The 20468-nt window shown below is 39.7% G+C and overlaps 1 protein-coding gene across 2 annotated transcripts in view; it reads left to right on the top strand.

The window, feature by feature from the left end:
* Nucleotides 1-8852: 8852 nt before the first annotated feature.
* The window catches only part of phf24 (PHD finger protein 24), a 38957-nt gene continuing 27341 nt past the window's right edge, over nucleotides 8853-20468 (top strand). Inside the window, exon 1 of one of the 2 annotated variants that reach the window (XM_074617902.1) lies at nucleotides 8853-9210. The gene's annotated coding sequence lies outside the window, so the exon portion shown is untranslated. The remainder of the gene's footprint in view (nucleotides 9211-20468) is intronic. The other variant, XM_074617900.1, reaches the window with a different exon arrangement.

Below are 20468 nucleotides of genomic sequence, written 5' to 3'. Positions count from 1 at the left end.
GGTGGTGGTAAGTTTGATAATGTACAGCTTTATTATAATGTGCAAAGAGTATTGGTGGTTTAAGGTCAGAATCAGGAGCTGGTAATGTGTCTTCATTAAAATATTCAAATTAATGTTGAATATGAGATTATTTCCACTTGTAAATGCTATATAAAATTCTTAAGCTTAAGTTACAGCCCCGAGTTCTTTGGTGATAATTGTTATATTCAACGACATATATGACAGAACACGGAGGTTTAATTAATACAAATTAAATTATTCTGTGACAAAGTGTGAAGGCAGGCTTGACTGCAGTGACTCAGTGTTATTTTTCCGTGAGACAAAGTTGTTTAAGATGAGTTGGCGTCTGAGGGACTGATGCGTTTTCTAAAAACCTTGAACTCACACTTTAAACTTTGTAAACAGAAAACAGAAAATTGACTGAATCGGAGTGAATCTAAATCAGTTGCGAGACTGATCAGTTGCCTAGCAACAGTCTTGGTATTGGCATCAACAGGTTTTCTCCAGCCTACAGTCTTTAAAGACATGCTTAGAGACGCAACACACGGTTTCTGAATGAAAAATAAATATTCCTTAGTATTATAAGGTTATGATACACTGAAAGGAAAGACAATTGGGGAGGATCTATTAGCCGAAATGGAATATAATATTCATAACTATGTTTTCATTAGTGTATAATCACCTGAAACTAAGAATTGTTGTGTTTCCGTTAGCTTAGAGTGAACCCTTCATATCTACATATGGAGCGGGTCCTCTTCACTGAGTCCGCCATGTTGCCCCGCCATGTTTCTACAGTAAAGCAGAATGGACAAACCAAACACTGGCTCTAGAGAGAGCCTTTCGTCAAATTGGGCCAGCAGCCCTTTCTCATTTCCAGGGCATAAAATACCGACGCTTTGTCACGGCTTTCGGTGTTCGATACCGCCGCACAAGGCAGCTTATAGCGCTGGTTTGAGATGTACCAGGCTTTCCTTAACTACAATATAAACCCATCTACGGCAACAGTAAATTCTCAGAGAAAGTGCTGTGGTGACGTTGTTTAAAGAGCAAATGGAAGTTGATGGGTCAAACAAAAAGGCTTTCATCCAGGAGACCGTGTTTGTGGCCTGTGCGTTACGTTTCACTTAACTTTACAATCAGCTGCTCCTTCGTGACCTGTGTACACAACGTACAGACACATTTTCATTGTAAATACGTAGTAATTTTAAGCCCACCATGTTTGTTTTTTTCCTAAACCTAACTATAGTGGATTTGTTGCCTAAACCTAAGCACGTGTTTTTGTATAATTCACAACATTAAGCATGTGTCTACTGCGACTGAAAAGTGATGCCGTCAATGGCCCGTCCCTACTTCCTACCTTCTTTTGGCGCCCTTGCTCGGACCACATCCATCTTTGAACAAAATGAAGCCTTCATTTTGACATCAGCTACACACCTGTAAAATGTTGTGACTGCATCTTGCACGGTTGCGACGCTATCACAGTCACAAAATCTGTCCACCTGGCAAAACACTCAACACCACTTCAGTAGTAGTAGTAATAGGCCTACTGTCGGTGTCCCCAGGACCACATTTTGCTACACGCTGTCGCAGCTAGTAAATACAGTGTTTCAATTCAGAGTTATGTTTCATGTTTATAGTGAAGTTCTGAAACATCCGTCCATCTTCCTTTCCTAATCCACACTGTGCTGAGATGCGAGGCTGAGTCATCTTTCAGTTAATCTGATCATGCTGGAACATCAAACAAAGCTTCGAGCACAGCCTTCACTCAGACTGATCCGAAACTGCCTCCAGTCAAGATCTTTCTGTAAAATGTTGAATAAATGTTTAGATAATGTGACATAAAAGATGTCTTGTCATTCCCCAAAGCAAAGCAACTTCACCTTAATTATTTTGCATGCATAGCCGATACTGCCTTTGGGCAGTGAGCATGTTTGACCTCTGTATCTTTGACTTTCTGTGATTGCTGCTTTTTGTTCAGTTACGTGGGCTGAATAAAAAAAGGACGTAATCCAGAATTGAATGTTTCTTGAACAAAAGAGATAAGGACTTATTGAAATGAGACAATGACATGAATAAACATCAGGGTCGGACAATGAATGATGATTAAAACAAAGGTTGGAGGAGAAAAGGCTCCTTAGTTGTTGTTAAACTTTACTCGTTCTCGTATGGCACAAATGCAGTTTACAATGATAACAACGGCAGATTCTAATAGCTAATATTAGCTCAATGAGTTGGTCGGAAAATGCTGTCTGCACCATCACTGGCTACATTTTTAATACTTCTAGTTGACTCGTTTTAAAAGGAGAACCACGTAAAAGTGTAGATATCACAGAAAATACGTGAAATGACCCCGACCTCTTAACAACATGTAATGTGTTAAAATGATGCGCCGCCACCACAGAAACAATTTAACGTTAGGTTTAGGCAACAAAACTGCTTTGTTAGGTTTGGGAAAGAAAAGATCCTCAGCGTTAGTGACGTGTTTTCCATACATCTGTTACGTTGGTTCCGTATTTTACTTAATTTACGTACGTATTTTAAGCCCAACCATGATGTTTTCCCCAAACCTAACAAAATGGTTTTGTTACCTAAACCTAACCGCCGCCGTTACTGTATTTTTGTTGTGTTCCGATGCCGAGGGGCACTGCCCAATCGGCGGAATTTGAGACCGGGTTGGCCTACTATGAACACAATTTTGAATCCATTCTTTCACTTATACATTTATATCAAAGTCAATGTCATAGTTATGTATTTGCATAACCTGAAATTAAACCCTGCATATATTATGATCAGTTTTATAAATATTAGATGGACATTTAAGCTACTTTTGTCTGTCTTTTTTAGCCTATTTGGTTTGGTCAAATTGGTATGCATGTCTCCTCCTAGCAATCTGTAACTTGCAAGAACAATACAACGCTTGAATATTCTTAATGATCTCTGGATATTTATGCAAACACATGCAGTGTCAATGCAATCAGTTTTTTCGGCAAGAACAATGTGTCCAGATGAAAAAGAGTGGAGTATTTGCCATGTTCTCTTTTAAGTGCCCAACCAAAAGGAATAAAACGTGTTTGTCCCTTCAGTAACATATTCAGACTCTTTCATGTGAAAGCACATGTTCGTGGACATGAGAGCACCAAGCAACTCATTGTGTAGAAATATCATTTGGAACAATGACTGAGGTCATAGGTTCAGGGACAAGTGTCGTGCTGACATGAATGTTTTCCATGAGTATAAAGGACATGGCAGCTACCTGAATGCAGCAAGACACCGGTAATGCTGTAGAGAAGTAGCCTTCAACCACAATACAGGAAGTATACATGCTGTATGTACATAAACTCAAAGTAATTACTGAGGAAACAGAATGAAACCGTGTTTGGAATGAAATAGAATAGTATATACAATATATTGGATGCCAACTGGGAATAGTGAGTGAAACATGACTCATGTTGAATGAAATATTTTGTGACGTTACAGCAGTTTCTTAATATTTATATATTCATTAATTAAGATTTTGCTTTTTTGTTTTCACAAGTCAGTGCTCATTTATCCCATGATGAGATTTTATCCAAAATAAGCCAAAATTGGAGCACTGCTCCGTCCCTGGGGGCTTGTCACCTCCTCGGCTTTCTCTAGTCGCAGCATTTAGGATTTTAAATGAATAAATAAATGTTGTGAAATCAGAGTAGTGTTTCTGGAAAGAGTACCATATGTAATTCTGACCTTGTTATCTCCGTAATGAGTTCAGTATGTTGCTGGTTCAATCAGTTCCATTTGGTTCATTGCAAAACTAGGCCTATATAATCACTGTTGATGAAGTTTAACTAATAGTTTGACATATTTTGAGAAATACACTTTCTTGCCGAGATTTAGATAAGAAGATTGATACTACTTTCGAGATTGGCGTCAATCTTCTCATCTAGACTAACTCAAAGGAAGAAAGCAACTAAGTATATCCTAAAAAGGCCAAACATGGCAAACACTTATCTGCAGAATTATCACATCGTGATAGCTTTTGTTGGCTTTTGAGGTCCTTCAGTTTGAACATGTGTTGCATGAAATGACAACAGTGTTTTCAATCACAAGTCGATGGAGCTCCAATGCACAAAATTACTGATTCTGTTTGTGGCACGGATTATCCACGACACGTCACAAATGTCACTAAAAATGTGACAAATGCCACTAACGTAACTTTCAAAGCAAAACATCGGTTGCGCACACCGGTCTCCTGGTTGAAAGTCCTGTGTTCCACCCACCATAAGCAGTCTTTCTCACTTTTTATTCTACGTCACTAGCTCTTAGCGCAGCATATTGACGTGGATACATTTACATTGCAGTCAGTAAAGACTACATGGCGTACAAATGACATGCCTAAAGCAAGAACGGCATTCTTATTACACGTGTTTGCCTTGCACATTATCGAGTCATTCATACGCCTTTTCATTCCAGAGAAATATTATTTAAATTTAAACATAAGTCTATAGGCTTTTCTTCAGCATTAATTTGTTGTTGTTTTTAATTCAGTCATTGACTACCTGAGCATTGCTTTCATTAACTGAAGCTACAGTGCCTACATTCTACGTTTGCAATACATTCTCCGCCCAGTCCGGTTGCGCAAAAAGGCGTGTGAATTACACAATAATGCGCAAGCAAAAGCTTGTAATAATGCTGTTCTTAATTTTGGCATGTCATTTGTATGCCATGTAGTCTGTACCAACTGCAATGTAATGACGTTGAATAAAAGGGAGAAAGGCCATTAATGGCGGGAGCGAGGGGTGGTGAATGGGTCCAACAAACACAGGACTTTCAACCACGAGCCCGATGTTGGAGCCCGGTGTTTTGATGTTTTGTTAGTGACATTTGTCACATGTTTTCCGTAGTGATGTTACGTTGTTTCTGTACGTATTTTATTTAGGTTGAGTACTTATTTTAAGAGCAACCATGACGCATTTCCTAAACCTAAGTGAGGTTTTGTTGTTTTGTTGCCCCCTACTGATACTGCACCTAATATTCACGCCTCATAGTGATGACACTGACAAGTTATCATCTGGTGGACAGGCAGGTCTATTACACACTTTGGCGTGACATTGGGTTGCTCCACCAATGCTTCCTACTGAGTGCATAATTGCTCCACAATATAGTAAAAATGGAAATTTACACCCTCAGAGTTAATGCTGATGGATGTTTATCACCTCAACCTTAAAGGATTATAACTAATTATATATAGCTACCCTTGCAACCCGTTTGGCCCCCCCAAAATTTAGCTTCCTACCATTTTTGACCAAAGTCGTGATTAGCGGGGGAGATTAATAACATGACAGATGCTGAATAAGGGGTCATTTCTCTAATTGGTGCTCTTGCAGTGAAACTACTTCACCACAGGAACAAGTGACAGAATAGAAAGAGAAAAGGTGCAATTACTGCTCACTTGAATGGTCCAATCATCAGGTGCCTTCAGGCTCATTGTTCTCATTCCACAGGGAACGTAATTCAGGGCTGAAAAGGCAGTGATTGCAGTGCTCCAAAACTCCAACTCCAAATCCATGGGATGCTTTTATAGTAAGAATGCAACTGGACAGTGAATGGACTGCTAATAGTGACAAACTGCCCCACTGAGACCATTACAAGTATTCTGAAAGAGGAACTGAGGCGATTGCTATTTGCTTTCCCAGCCTAATTCTTCTTTTAAAAACATTCCAAGCTTGGCGTTGCCTCCGGCACTTGTCTTCATTGAGAGCCCACCTCTGTAAAAAAAAAAGAAGCAAAATAAAAGTTTTAATCAACACATTTTCTCTCCTCTTATAGACTCATTTATGTTTCTTGGCTGCTTGTGTGAAAAGCCATGAAACACATTCAGATTGTCAGACAATGTTAAAACAAAGGAGTTTAATTAACATATTTCACGCATTTTTCAAGGTTCCACATTTCTTTTAATGTGTTGCTCTCCTCGAACAAGACGCCACGGTTGCCTAACACAATCTAGCCAACGTGGAAAGAAAATCCATATCCCATTTGTTTTGCAAAGAGCAGAGGTGACTACAGGGAAAAAGTGTCAACGGCAGGTAGGTCAGGGGTCAGGTTTCATTTGTGACATACCATAGCATACCATTTCTCCCTCTTCCCTCAAGACCCATGGGGTCATTGTGCACTTACGTCTTCTGAATAATGCATGGCCTTCCATCTGAACCAGCAGGCTGTGGAACAACACAGTGGGAGGGACATGGCGCATACCAGTTGTTCATACATTAACCATATACCCTGCTGTAGACAGGACCCGCTGTAATGATACTGACTCAGCGGTTTACCCCTGTGAGCTGTCATGCCACATATACACACATTTTTTATCTATGCTTGGATTTTTATATATTATGTGCAAGGAGTCACTCATTTATGCTGTAATATCCTTTATGTGTGAGTTTCATTAAAAAATGCTGACATACAGCAAAGATGGATTTCAAGTTTTACTATTCTCCTTGTGGGGGATTATTATTTCGCACAAAAATGTCACTAAATGTAAATCAATTTCATGTGGGACTGATGACGAGTGCTGAGTACTAAGCAGAGATTATTGTCCCCACTCATTTATCCTGCTTATACTGAATATGTTGAAAATAATATTGCGAACAAAACGAAACCCCTTCTGTATGTTAGTGCAACTTAATATATCATTTGAGTGGGACATTTTCACTCAGAAGCAGGATTGTGGACATTTTTTCATTATATTGTACACTGTAGTTCAGTGAAATTTCACTGAACAAACCAGTTTTAAGCCCAACCATGTATTTCTTTCCTAAACCTAACTATAGTGGTTTTGATGCCAAGGGGCGTGACGTCAAGGTTGCGGTATGACGAGTTGGGATGAGAACTTGTTGAAAGGTCGTTAGATGACACCTACCAAATTTGAAGTTGCTCTGCTTAATTCTCTGGGGGAAGTTCATTAAAGTATAACGCCCATGAATGACTTCACTTAGGGGGGCTCCCTCGAGATATTTTACCACACTCAAACCCAAAACCCATATCAGATATTAAGTTTCGCCACTTTTGATCCATGTGTAAAAGGCATATTTTTTAATCCCATAATATGAGGATGATATTCAATAGAGGCCTACAGGAATGAACCCTTAAACATGGAAATTAATTAGCATTTTAGCACTTCCCGTTCCCTTGTCTGGAAGTCAATGTTTTTTTTTTTAATGGATTTTTGGTTAGATGCCTGAAATAAGATCTGTGGTTAACACAAAGTTAACAGATTTTAACGTTTTGCTCTATGACATAAAATATGTTAATAAATACCCCGCTCGTGAATTTTGAAGCCTTTACGCGTCATTAAAAAGGCGGTTGCTGACAATGAGACTATACTAAACGTCATCACGCCGACCTGTTCGCCTTTACAGCCTCGTTGTGTATACTTGCGTTAATGCGACTGCGTTGTATTTGTTTATAGCCTAACGATAGCTTTTTTACTTCTGGAGATTATTTTACGGAAAAAAAAGTGTAAGTATCATAAAAGTTTGAGCTTATTTTCTGCAATATTTCAAAACCCAATAGAAAAATCCCATTGACTTTTCGTCGAGGCAACCCAAGGGCGATGCTAACTTCCTGGTTGGCCTACAAAAATACTTCATCCCTCTTCAGCACTCTATATACAGGATGTTTCCTGGTGTTTGGGGGGATTATTGCAATCATCAAATAAAAGGAATGGAAGCACTGCACTAATTATGTGGGAAACATTTAAGAACATAAATTGCTTTTTAATCCCCAATTTCTTTTTATTTAAATCTAAATTGACATTTCTTTTTTTTTAAAGATTTAAATCTTTTTTCATGTTCTCCCCTCCTCAGCATCACAGCAGCATATATTTAATCTGCACAGTGCAGCTGCAGCTCTGCTTGCGTAAAATACAGCTCCATGTCTCACACGTGCTAAATCCTGACTTCAGGCTCCCCTCTCACTGCGAAGCATACCATGCATAAATGTCTCTCTTGGTTTGAAGTAAAAAACGGACTGCTGCATTCATTGATGGTTTTCATTAAGAATGTCATAACAACAAAGACTCACTTTATTTTTTACAAAAATGCAAGAATGGAATTCACTCCCAAATCAGATTACACAACAAAATACTATATATAGTTTAAAAAAACAAAACTAAAAGTGCATCACTTAGGAAGAAACTTTAGTAATTAATAAGTATTCTTTGGTGTGTAAGGGTATTATGGGCATTCCATGTTAAATGATGATATTTATCTCTTAGATCATGATAGATTCAGTCAGAGCCTTTATTCTATTTTCTTTGTGTTTTTGTCATTTAAACTGTCAGTTGTTATTGTTTTATTTACAGTTGACGTGCATTACAATGTGTTATGTTAGTGAATGATGAGTCATGTGAATGTGTATTTTTGTATTGTCACCATGTAAACTATGTTGACCCCAGGAAGAATAGCTGCTGCTATGCAAAAGCTAATGGGGATCTAAATAAACAAATAAACAAACCACCACAACCTTGAAGCTGCATGCACTCCCCATTCTAAACCAAATGATCCCCTTTAAAAAAAAAAAATCCCTGTGTGACATAATTGTCTGCTGAGGAAGCATCTTTGTTCCTAACGTCATAATTTGGGGTCCTGGTGGTGGATCAAGCGTGAGGAGCCCACAAGTTGTGAACCTAAAATGATCATGACTATAACTCAGAGAGGAGGGGGGAGGAGGAGGAAGAGGAAGAGGAGGGGGCTGCAAATATGATGGTTATAAATCCTGCGATTGAACTTCAGTGGCCGCCTGTGAGTCTGCAGCAAGGTCTCCTCCTGCCTGCCTGCCTGCCTCCAACTGCCAGCAGAGCTGCGTGTCTCCTTCAGATGCTGAGGGAGTAGCTCGGGGAAGGAGGGTGGAGGAAGAGAAACAGAGAGAGAGAAAGAGAGAGAGAGAGGAAAGGAGAAATATTTCAGCACCGGAGCTGTCCGTGGCTCTTTGGGAAGAAGTCTCTATTCCGACTGTACATTTTCTCTGTGGGACTGTGAGAGAGGGAGAGGAAGGAATAATAAACCGTGCCGTGCCATTCATCTCTCTGCGGGGGCTCCAAAGGCGCGTAACGACGCACATACTTCATTCGAGCGCAGTCTTTGCCATGCTGGACGGCCGGGCTTGAGACAGAAAGGATAAAGTCTCCACATAAAGTCGAGCTGAACACCATCAGCCTTTTACTCTTCTTTTACGGTGAGTCCACTGCTCTTTTAAAAAAAAGGGTTACATAAGAAAACTGCACATGCTGAACATGCAATATACTGCTCTTTTCTTTGTTGATGTTGCAAAGCTGTGATGGGATGGGATGTGTAGTATTAGGTGGGGTTGGTTTGCTGGGAAGCCTCATTACAGATGCGTGCATGGGATGAATATTTAGGTCAGCATCCACATGGGTGTGGATGGATGTATGCATTATCAAACTACAGGAGTTCACACATGCACACTGTGGGTTTTTTGCTGCTTTTTTTGTCCCCTTTTGGGAAAAAAATCAGTGGGAGTGAAAATTGAGGGAGTTCTTTTATTTTGGAATATTGGTGCATGTACGTCATTGGGAGATTAAAGCACCAGGATGCTGCTTTTTTCATGACCTTAAACAGGAAGTAGTTGTATCAATGAGAGATTCTACAAACTAATGGATCATTGTGAATTCTCTGCAGCAGACTCTTTACTCTGTCCCCCCATGAAGCAGCTCTTTCCACTTTTTCCCAGCACTGTCCCACAGGGGAGAGTCCATTAAAGCACTCCATCAGCCTTTGCTTACAATTGTTGTTTTCTCCCAGCCCCACTACACTATACGTCCACCAACAAGCCAATCTCAGCAGCGTTAACCTTGGAGTGAGTCCTGCTCCTGCACTCTGTGACAGATCCCTGCAGCCCTGAGCTGCTTCACTGACGCCTCTTGCTCTACTGTGGTTATTGTCAGACTCTCTCATCCGAGCGTTTCGGCTGGCACACTCACTCTCCGCCTGGCAGCGCCTGAATGCCAACGTGATGTCTCCAGTCTAACGATGCATTGAGATTTAAATTCCTCCTCCATTCAGACACTTTTTTAGTCCGTTCACGAGCTGAATTTCAAACCCCCGTATGCATTTAGTTGAGCATATCTTTTGTGGAGAATGCTGTGTTCAGGTACAAGGATGGGAGAGGAGGCACAATGACACGCCAGAGGGAGAGTTTTGTGCACATAGCAGTGTTTTCCTTCCAGACAGAAATGAGGACAGATCAGCAGACGGCAAAGAGAAGCACACTTTAAAAGCTCTTGTATTTGATTTATATTTGCCCCTGTGTGTCCAAGTGCACGTCCATCTGTAAATGGCTGTTAATGATTCCACTCACTCGCTATTACAGGGATCAGGGTGAACTCGTTAGTGTAATTAGTTCCAGGTCTTTGCTTCCCTGGTCCGTGGGTGCAGATCTCTCGGCTAAAGGGGGGGATTCATTCCCATGAAAAGGCATGCTTTGTGGTGCTTCCATTGAAAAAATCCCCCCCTCCTCTCCTGAAACAAGCAATGAAAAGGAGGGCTTGGTTGGGATTCTAATCAGCATAGCAGTGACATCCAACAGCTTTTGGGAAGAGAATCATACAGTCAGAGGAGCACTAACTCGCATAACATGCGAGCAAGCCAGATACAGATTAGCATCCTTTTCATGCTTTTATTATGTAAAATGTATGTAAACATAACAGTGTGTCGGACAAATGTGGTTTGAAAATGGGGGTCATTAAAAAAAACACTAAAACATCCCATTTAAAGTGCTATATGACTGGATTGCTTGTCATGAAAAGCATTGGTTCCTATCCTAACCTGGACACTGAAAGGGTCCCGAAGATAAACTTAAGGTGTCACAAGATGGTTAAGATTAAAAGAAAACAAAACTATTTCTGCTACACATTTTGTTTTTGACTTTTTCTCCAAGTGATGCACCGGATACATTTCCCTCTCCAAAACCCTGCAAATACAACCTGAGAAGTAAAACACTTTGGTTGAACTGCTAACAACACACCTCCGCACTGTGACTTTAACCTGTGACAAATGATTGCAAAATTGCTTGCTTTTAAGTGTTCACAAGCCAAAATGCTGGAAATCGCTGATGTAAGTTTTGTGTTGATACAGATAATGGAAAATAAATCTTGCCTCTCTCTGTTTTGCCAAATATGTTGTGGAGAAAATACCCATTGCTGGTGGATTATGTGTTTTATGCAGGCTGTTCTCATACACCGTTTGTTGCTATGCCTACAAAAAGTAATGCACTGTAATTTGTATATACATTATACATTTAATTAATAATTATGTAATCCACAAAATTGTGAACCAGGAAGTATAAAGAGCGACAAACGTCGCATAGGGAGGTCAGGGCGGATGGGTGGGTCAAAAAACACAAAACACCGGACCTTCGCCCAGGAGACCGGCGTTTGTACCCCGTGTGAAACCAGAAGTCAATGTTGATTTATTTGTCACGTCACTTCTGGAGTTAGTTTAACCCAAACCACGATCTTTTCCTAAACCAAACTAAGTAGTTTTGTTGCCTAACCCTAAGTTGTTTCCTGTGCAGACGTACGATTATTTTGAAAAGACTGTATGCATGTAATGAGCGGAAAATGGCGCACGTGTTGCCGGACATTTGCAGGAAAACGCACAAAAAATGAGGGATAACTTTTCATAAAATACCATATGAACCATTTTATGATCTTTTGACAGCGCACTCAATAGAATGGTGCAAGAATGAGTCATAAATCCCGGAAATGAGTTAGCATTTTAACACTTCCGGTTCCCTCGTCTGTAGGTCAATGTTTTTTTTTAATGTTTTTTTTTGGTTAGATGCCTGAAATAAGGTCTGTGGTTAACACAAGCTGAAGAGATTTTAACGTTTATTCTACGATATAAAATCTGTCATAAATATACCTTAAAAAAGTCTTAAAAAAAGCAGTTTCTAACAAGTAGCTAAACTATTAAATGTCATCACACTGACTTGTCTGCATTTACAGCTTCGTTGTGTATACTTGCACTCATGCGACCGTGGTGTAGTTCGTTTCTGGTGTTATCTTTTTACTTCTGGCGATTGCATGTAGCCTTTGCTTCAAAAGCTATCAAAGTGGTGGTCATTTGTGGAGATTATTTTACGGAACAAAACCCGAAAGTATCATAAACGTCTGTTTGCCACATATTTACATGCTGTATAATGTTAAAAAAACCCTATAACAGTTATATATATATATATATATATATATATATATATGTATACTGTATATACTGTATATACTTTATATATGTATGTAATAATAAAATGTAAATTCCCAAATAGCCCATGAAATAAGGAATAATCCCACAACATTATTAATTATTCATATTCTACATTAATTATTATTAGTTATTCTCAGACTGATATCGCTGTTTGTTGGGGTGCAATTTACACGATAAGATAGACACTAGAAAGTATGTTGTTATTATAATAATACATACAAGAGGCTAAAATACACACGATCCCATTGGCTTTTTGTCGAGAGAACCCATGCGGTTTCTAACTTCCGGTTTAAAAAAATACGTCATCCCTGCACCACTCTATTACGCTTTCAACATGACAACATGCGCAATTATAAAGGTCCGCCTTTTAAAGAAGAAGTTATCCAAGCTTAATTGTCGAACTTGGTTGTCTGTCACCGTGACCTTGTGCATCATCTTAAAGCAATATCCTCTCTGGCACCTGGCCAGCCAAATGCACTTTCAACAGGGCCTGGTTCTATACACAATTACAACTGATAGAATACTCTATTTCAGCTGTAAAGTGACCGGGTGTTGACAGTGATGTTGGTTAATATAGTGGTGGACTATTTTCTGTAGACTGATAAATGGCTGTTATATATATGAGCTCCTGCAGGTCTCAATAACGTCCCCATGGTGACACTTGGGCAGCAGAGGACTGAATACTAATATAGACCTTAAGGTGTCCCTGCTGGCCTCTAATACACTGCTGCTTACAGGAGGAAATGGATTCCAATTCAAACTAAAGTTTCATTTCCTGTTCAAGCATAATATACTAAGTTCTTGCTACCCAGTCTAGGTGACAAAAATAGATCCGACAACATGCTTTTTTAAAATTTTTTTAAAGATGCATAGCATTCACATAATGAGCGAATGGTGGAAGTAAGAATTTCACATACGCAGTGATGATGGAACGCCAGGCCAGTGTTGTTGTTGTGAACTGATATAGAGTTGGAAGAAGTGTGTTTTTGCCCCGACATGGTCTGGTAGTGTTAAATTAATGAGTGAAGAGTGGATTGGGCTACAAAAGGATTACTCAGAGGAGCAGAAAAAAATCACGAGGATTTGAAGAGCACTTTGGTGCCACCACCCTTCTACAATCATCAATATTTAATTAAACCAAGATGCTCCTGAGAGCTTCATCATGTGAGAGCATGTCACTCCCCAATTGCTGACATAAATCAAATATACTACATATTGAACCTAACATGTTTCACGTGCAAAATGTATAGAAAGTGTCAGAGTAAATGGGGGAACAAAATGACGTATTCGCTTCTCCGTATGTGGAATATGGATGGATCCGAGATCATTTCACGCGAGACACAAGAATGATTCGATTGCAGCCATACCTCACCATCTCGAGAATATTCTGTCGCAGTGCAGCTTGACAGAATAACATTTCCTCAGCCATATATGTCAGGTTCTGCCCCAAGGAGTGGCCCTGTTTTCCTTCCCTTCGTCCAGATCTTTTTTTATCCAGGGGCATTTAAATCATTCAGAGGGGTCCGGGAAGGAGAGCAGAGCAGCGGAGGCAGCTGCTCGTGCAGGAGTCTACTGAACGTCAAGCCTGAGGGAGTTTTATCCCATCCTCTTCTATTGCCCTCAAATGCGATATGAGGGGTGAATTTGGGTGACTGCTGAGCCTCAATGGCATCACTTTTTTGATATATATTTGGCACTTGAGGGAGAGTTTTCCATTTATCACAACTTGTGTCTGGTTCTGGCCATCATTTCTATCAGGTAGGATAAAATCGCACTCAGCAAAGCCGTGGTAACACCGTTCGCCTCGCTCAGAGGCCATCATCACCATAATAACACTACTTTTGGAGCAACGGAAGTCAGACGGCAGCTGGTGGCCTGTAGGTGTTGCACTCTGCAGCTCACGTTATTGCAGTTTCACAAGCGCACTGCAGAACTACGGTGGCCTTCAAGTAACGTAAAAATTCGAAAGGCTCTCTCTAGAGCCATCGCTTGGTTTGTCCATTCTGGGCTACTGTAGAAAGATGGGAGGATCAACATGGCAGAGTCCGTGAAAAGTTTGTGTCAAGAAGGAAGCCAGCAAATTGCGAAATCTGATCTGACATCCGCAAAAAAACTCTCACGAGACGCGCTGTCCGACAACCTATCCTAAACTTTACTATTCGAGATCAATGCCTAACCTTGACAATCTCTAAGAGTTTCCCCAGTTTGCAGGCTCCCTTCTAGCCACCACTCTGTGAAGAGGACCTGCTCCCTATGTAGATATGAAGGGCTCATTCTAAACTAACGAAAACACAATGATTCATAGTTTCAGGTCATTATACACTAAAGAAAACATACTTGAATACTATGAATATTATATTCCACTTCTGCTAATAGATCCCCTGAAATATTACACACTGTTCCTTTAAAACCATAACTGAGAGCACAGAACATGTCTGTAATAATCCCTTATTGCACAGGAAATGTGTGTTCAACCACATTAGGTTGAAAGTAGGAATTTGGCAGTGTTGGGCAGGTTACTTGAAAAATGGAATCAAATACTCATTGCAAATGATTCACTGAAAAAAAATACTTTTTCTGTTGAGTAATTAAAGTAATGTAATCAGTTAAATTACTCGTTACTCAGCCTAGCTCGACTTAATGCTTGGCAAAGGCAGCGCAGAGCAGATCCACTTCTTCCTTTCTTACCTTTCACAATAAAAGCCAGACATTGCTCTGGGTCAATAGGATCCCAATAGTTGGTCCTCTGCCTGCCTTAATCTATTGAAACATTAGATAAGACTTTTTAAATTTTACAGGTCCACAAATTTCATGGTAATTAAGTGATAATTGGCAAGTAACCTATTTGAAATTTCTTTGGAATTACTGCCAAATTACCCCAATATTTACCTAAAGAATGATAGAAAATAACTTTATTATAAACATTATTTAATAATTATATGTTGATATAGAATATAATTGTTAAAATAGGGCCCTTAGGCTTGAGAAGCGGCTGTGCGCTGCTGTTCATCAGAGATGGAAACCCAAAGCTAATAGAAGACACTTCTAATCAGGCACACATTGTGTGAATTAAATTACTAGTTTATTACTGCTTATTGGGAAATAGCAGAATATAGTTATTAAATAATATTTAGAATAGATATAAAATAATAATAATAATAAAAGTCCAGAGTCAAGTCCCAACTCAAGACAGCCAAACAAAGTAATTTTTCATCAATATTGAGGTAAATATTGGGATAATTTGGCAGTAATTCAAAAGAAATTTAAAATAGGTTACTTGCTAATTATCACCTAATTAACATGAAATTTGAAGACCTGTAAAATGAGGTGTTACCAAACATTTTATTGAAAAAGTGTTGCAAGTGTTTTGCATAAATGTGTGCAAATTTGCATCACTGCCAGTATGAATGATGATGATCATCCGACTCCTGTTCCTTGTCCCCTCAGGTGTATTTTTAGCATTGTCAGATTTCAGCAATCAATGAGTAAAATGTTATTACTACAGATAGGGATGGCCAAAACTACAAAAAATAAGATTGTGGTTAAATCGACATGGATGAATGTGTCTTTTCTGTAGATACTCACTCGAGTGCTGTGGTGCATGGAAAACAAATACATCACCTATCTCTCTTGTGAGTATAAAGTGCACGCAAGCGTTGAGCTGCACAAATGTGGCTGTCAGTCAGGCATGAGGAAGGGTTGAGCGGTTTGACAGGCATCGTGGTCAAAGGCCTTATAGGATCTCAGACTTGCAAAGCAACCAAGTGGCAGGTTACTCAACGCTATCTAATAAACTAAGGTATCAAAGCCAGGGACTGACCCACTTGTGTCAGAATAGACTTGTACACGGGGAGAAAAAAAACCCACGAGGGCCCTTATGTAAAATTCATGAGTTAACCTGAAAGTGACAAGGTCTTCTGTGCGCTCGGATATTTCCTCATCAGCAGTGGCTTCATTTCCAGCTTTGTTTGAAGATTCAAATTGTGAGAGGTACATGATTTCTAAAGCATCTTGTCTTCATCTTCCTTCTGGCATCATTTAATTCCCCTGTACATACATGAGTGTACATTTCCATTGAAATATGTCAGCAAATTGTATTTATTAATAATGCAAGAAGATGGACACTATTGCTCCCTCTTTCCTTTTTTTTATATGTATTTTGTTCAATACTAGAGACATGATTTTGACTAAGAGTTACAAGTGCTTGACTTTCAAAGGATAATGAAAATACATTTGTGCTATTTACTGCTGGTATTGATTTGATGGAGTATACAAAGACCTTGGGGCCTGTAATAGCACTTAGTTTATTGTTATTGTTTCTTATTTTCCCCATAGTGTTTCATGAAGCCTATTCACTTTGCTGGCCATTAAAGAACAATTTTTTTATTGTTGATTATGTCATTTGAAATGGCACGGCCCATTATGTGCACTGCACAGTAATTGAGGATCCAGCTGTGGTGGCACCGTCTAACCAACATGTCAACCATATACCATTATTTTAAGCCTCGCCTTCGAGCACGCGGAAACCTTGCTCTTTTTCCTTTGGGTTCGTGTGAAAGAGGCGGCAGTTTACAGAGTTTGGCATCTCTGGCATCTAAAGGCTGTCGCTGTCTAATGTGTGTGCCAGCGCTGCTCCGAGCCAGAGCGGGAAGGTCACTTCAGTGGATAATTAAGTCCCTATAATAATCAGTCTGCCACCCTGTATTGCGATCACCACGAAGCCTGTATTTGCAGAGCATGTATGAGCTGTTTGGAAGCTTCTGCTAAGAGATTTTTATATATATTGCTTCAAACATTTAAGTCAATTGGTCTGTCCACCATTTCCAGACTGATGAAATGTTGTACAGACATTCAGGATGAATCCTACTGACTTTGGTGATATCCTGACTTTACCTCAAGCACCACCATGAGGTCGACATTTGTGTTTTTTGGCGAGGGCCAGCCCTAGAAACGTAAAAGTCTGTCACTGAGTGAGTGACTGAGTGAATGAGTGATGAAGTTACACGATTAGTCAGCCAAAAGTCCGAGTTTCCTCATTGGCCATTGCTCTTTCAAAATGAAAAGGCGGGAACTGTCCTTTGTTAACGTTTTCAGGGGTGGGCTTGTCAGCGGTTCCACTCACCGGCGCAATCTCAACTTAATGTAAATGAGCACGTCCGGCTCACGAAACTTGGACCAAGCTGTCAAACTAGGCGATATAGTTCTAAAATGAACGGAATAACAGAAAGTGTATGAGCAGGCCGCCCTGTTGTTTCGCAGAACCAAGCAGAAAACCAGGTAACATCATTGTTGCATTTCACGATAGGGTACGTCACAGCTTGAACGACTGGTTGAGCGGAGCAGCACGTCCACTAGTGTCCTCGCCGGACCTGGTGGACATGTACCTATGGATTTAACATAACGTGTGAACAAACAAACAAACGTGAGTCAACAAGTCATTCAGATTTGGCTCCCCTTCCTATGCTTATGAGTATTTCCACTCTCAAACTAACTTTGCAAAGCTGCACCAAATTTTCTTACAAGAAAATCAGGGCTTTTTTTCGGGAGGGCGACTTTATTGAATACATGTATACTCAGACAGACACTATGAGAAAAATAATGTGTCTTTTGAACATTAACGCATGTAAATATGTTCTAGTAGAAACCCAAACTACAAGTGTAAACCTCAAAATGAGCATGATATGCCCCCTTTAACAGTGTGCAGTACAATGTGCATTTGGAAGATGATTCATATATATCTGTGTGTTTGGAGGAGAGATATTTTTCTCTTTCCCCCGTTATCCCCAAAAACCAATCCAAGCTACTCCTACATTAAGATAATGGAACAGAACCTTTCAGCCTGAGCTCATCTATGCTAAAACCCACTGAGCTGATTGTCATTCCTGCCGTTAGGAGAACAGCCTCTCCAGTATTCCAGAGTCATGCATACATGTATTTTTAATCCTTGTGTATTCTCAGCATGTTGCTGTCATTTGTTAGACCGCAGGAGATCTCTGCTAAGAGGAAGACTGACCTTTTAAATTAAGTGGTTGTCCTTGAGGAGGATATTCAGTCCCACTTTTTTCCACAGAGCAGAGCGAGGCTTAGCACTGTTATTAATCTTGTAAAAAGCTGTTTTTTTTCCAGTGATTTTTTTTGTTTTCTGGCATTGTAACTGAAGTTTTTTCACCACCATCTGCTAATTTTTCCATTTTTGTCCAACTCTGAGCACCTCTTCCGTTCCTATTTTGCACTGTGGCATAACACAGTCCATCACCAACACCCTTGAATGATTTTTGTAGAGTATACTTCATTTAGTAATTTTTTCCAGTCATACTCAAAAAACATTGCTAAAATGAGTCTGATGGGACACACTTCATAAATCCCTACCAGCTGTGGGAATGCTACGCTTCAGCTGACTTGACCTTTGACCTCGCTTTAAAGCCAAAAAAGATATCCAGTGTAGTAATCAATAAAGTATCACTTTGCCTCTGATTTGTCTGCGTGAAAGCAAACCAAACTAGAACAAAGAAACCGAGAAGCATTTGATTTATTTTATCTGTGATGACATGTTTGTATGCCTGGATGTTATTTTTGAGATCATTTAAATGCATGAAACCAGAGAGAGTGCAGTGTGGATGTCTGTGCGATACAAATGAGTTTTGTGTCCTCTACAGTATAGTCTATGAAGCACCTGGAGTCCACCAGCAGCTTGAGAACATAAGGCCTAGAGGGCTATTAGAGTCTCAGCCTGGGAGGAAGAGAGAGGGAACGACTCCCATTTCACTTCAGATAAATGCGATTGAATTTCACACAAGCACTTACGTGGAGCGTGGATGGATGGGATTGCATTTGAGAGCATAGACACATGTCCCATAAGTACCATGTAATCAACTTGAATCCACGAGGTGCCTTTTTTTTTTTTTCAATAATGGAACTCACGGTTCTGTCTCGCTTAAGTGGAAATGAGAAGTCAGTTTCTGCATCTTTTTTTCTTTGCTGCATTTTATACAGTATGTGATTTCACCTTATGTGTTCGGGAATTATGCAATCACTTGAAAACATCCGGGACGAGTTCCTTACAAATGCAGGAGTTGGCAGTTTTTGCAGATTCCAGCACAATGATGAAAGAAAAACAGTCATGCCACGATGTCTCATAACAAAGAGCTTATTGCTTTTATATGCTTTGAATTGATAAAAATCACTAATTTATTTGCTGAAAATGAAACAATAACATCGTCAAAGTTAAATCGTTTTTAGCATTTAAGACAAAGGCTCAGCAGTCTAAAGGGTAATAACCAGCAAAAAACTCATTGGAAACCTGCAGAGAGAGTGAAGTTAATTTTCTCCTCTGGGATCGATAAAGTTGATCTTATCTCATCCTATCTGAGCTCGACTCATTGCGTTTGGTGAACAGTCGTGTTGTCAGAAATCGACGGCTGGCTGAAGTCAGCAAGTTTTGGTGATCGATGCTGCGTGTGATGGGCATTGTGGGACCATTAAAAAACATATTTCATATGCGTACATACTTCTATGTTCTCTGAACTCAACTGCTAAATGTTGCCAGATCCTACACACTGCACCTTTAATTTCTCAACTTTGTAGAAATAAATTGTTTACTGGCCAGTAGTAATTTGTACTATTGGGAAAAATACACAATGTATAGTGTCTGTTAGTATGTTTTATTATCTTAACCTAAATGGAAAAAACCCTTCATCCATATATCAGAATGTTGGGGATACATGACCTTCTAAAGCTGTTGATTTTTTACTGTTATGTTTTGTATTTCTCCAGATGTTGATGAGCAGTTGTTTATTGGCGTTCAGATGCATGACATCCATTACATGATGAGTTGTGGAGAGCCACAGACACATTAGAGCAAAGTATAGATTTCTGCATCAATATGTACCATATCCCTTATTCACGACGAATAAGAGGCATCTTTGTGTGTTCAGACAACACAGGTGTTTTCTTAAACATCTGCCACCACTGCAGGGGCCTTTTTTGGGGGATTTGAAATATCATACCTGGAAGTGTTTTTTTCAGTGTTCTGTGAGCTGTGAGACCGGCTTTCGTTTACACCTTTATATTTGTTGCTTGAATCATTCGAGCAAAAACCTAATCTCTGTCAACAATATCCACAGCTTCATGGATGTGGAACAGAGAAATACTAGCAGTGAGTCACAGAAATGTGGGAACAGGAGCAGATGGGCAGGGTTTATTAGTAATAAG

The sequence above is a fragment of the Sebastes fasciatus genome, chromosome 19 (assembly GCF_043250625.1).
Source record: "Sebastes fasciatus isolate fSebFas1 chromosome 19, fSebFas1.pri, whole genome shotgun sequence".
NCBI lineage: Eukaryota > Metazoa > Chordata > Actinopteri > Perciformes > Sebastidae > Sebastes > Sebastes fasciatus.
The sequence above is the reverse complement of the archived record's forward strand: the minus strand, read 5'-3'. Positions and strand labels throughout refer to the sequence as shown.